Here is a 1,845-nt window from a genome sequence, read left to right as displayed (position 1 = left end):
AGGAGGAGAAGGAGGAGGAGGAGGAGGAGGAGGAGGGGAGTTACTGTATTAAACACTTAACAACATTAACTCAGACCTGTGGACACCCCCGTCTTACAGGGGCAGGCCCAGACACCCCACAGCTACAAGAGGCAGGGACCCCACGAACAATGAGTGGGGGGTAGGGCTGGGGGAGGCTTCCTGGGAAATGGCTGCACCCACTGAACCAGTTTGTGCCAGAGGGTGGTGCCATTGGTTTCTAGTTGCAAGGCTATTTCACTCTTCCTGATTAGGACACGTAATCTGAGTACAGTGGTCACCATCCTCCTCACCTCCTGCAAGCTTTCCCTGTGTCTTTAGCCCAGAGCCTCTACTCGGGCGGTGACACTAGCCTGGCCATGCATTCCAGGTCCTTAGCTCTCCTTAGCCTTGAGGTGTGAGTGACATTTACCCTCATGAATAGTCATATCACTAGGGGTCTATTCTTCTCATTAGGACACATGGCCTTGATTACGCTGCTCTGGGGAGGTCGTTGGATTATTATGGAAACCATGACTTTATTTTTAATTTTTAAAAAATATATTTTTATTGATTTCAGAAAGGAAGGGAGAGGACGAGGGAGATAGACACATCCATGATGAGAGAGAATCATTGATCAGCTGCCTTCTGCACACCCCCTACTGGGGGTCGAGCCCAAAACCCGGGCATGTGCCCTTGACTGGAATTGAACCCGGGACCCTTTAGTCTGCAGGCCGACGCTCTATGCACTGAGCCAAACCAGCTAGGGTGAAACCATGGCGTTAGGGCTGGATACTATAGGCAATACAGACAGAGGCGATATATGAAAGTGAAACAGACCCCGCCAGCGAGCTGTGCTCCTTTCCCTGACGGTGCTATCCACCCGAGTTAGGTGGTTAGTAAGCAAGTTGCAGGTAAAGGGCATTCCCCTCAGTTAATTGCAAGGGCAATCATGCAATCCTGCGACTATGCCCAAGTGTTTTGTGCTGGTCTCAGCCTATTAATAACCCAGGTTATTGGCTGGACCAGCCCTTGTGATTCTTATTATGATTGCAAGATGCACCTCAGCAATAACCATAAAGAAACTTTGAAAAAAAATCAAGGTTTATTATTTACAGGACCTGGAAATTACACAGCACACCCGGAGCTATGCAGCAAGGTCACAGGTAAAGAGAAAGTGCACAGGCCTGGGTTTCTGCTTTTATTAGGGTCAAAAGTGGGGGTCTGGGTTTTTGTTTGTTTGTTTTGTTTTTAATATATTTCTATTGATTTCAGAGAGGAAGAGAAAGGGAGCGAGAGATAGAAACATCCATGATGAGAGAAAATCATAGATTGGGTGCCTCCTGCACGCCCCCTACTGGGGATCGAGCTCGCAAGACGGGCATGTGCCCTTGACCACAATCTTACCCAGGATCTTCCAGTTCGCAGGCCAACACTCTATCCACTGAACCAAACCAGCTCGGGCAAGGGGTCTGGGGTTTTTGCAGGCTCACTCTTTATTGGTGAATTTAAAGGTAAAAGCAGGAATTTAAAGTGAGAGTAGAGAAAATAGAAGAAAACAAGTGGCCTTGATGGTCAGTTATTGAAATCAACCTGAGATCTCTAAAACAAAAGGAGCCACAATGTGGGGAAGTGGCCTGGCTCTTTGGGAAAGAAATCGACATACAAGTCCAGGGAGCGCAGAAAGTCCCCAACAAGATGAACCCAGAGGCCCCACACCAAGACACGACATAAAGACTGTCAGCTGAGCCCTGGCCAGTTTGCTCAGTGGTTAGAGTGTCAGTGCTTGGACTGAAGGGTCTCGGGTTCTATTCCCAGTCAAGGGCACATACTTGGGTTGCAGGTTTG

This window comes from Myotis brandtii, unplaced genomic scaffold (genome assembly GCF_000412655.1).
Source record: "Myotis brandtii unplaced genomic scaffold, ASM41265v1 scaffold50, whole genome shotgun sequence".
NCBI classification, from domain to species: Eukaryota; Metazoa; Chordata; class Mammalia; order Chiroptera; family Vespertilionidae; genus Myotis; species Myotis brandtii.
Note: the sequence above shows the minus strand (reverse complement) of the source record.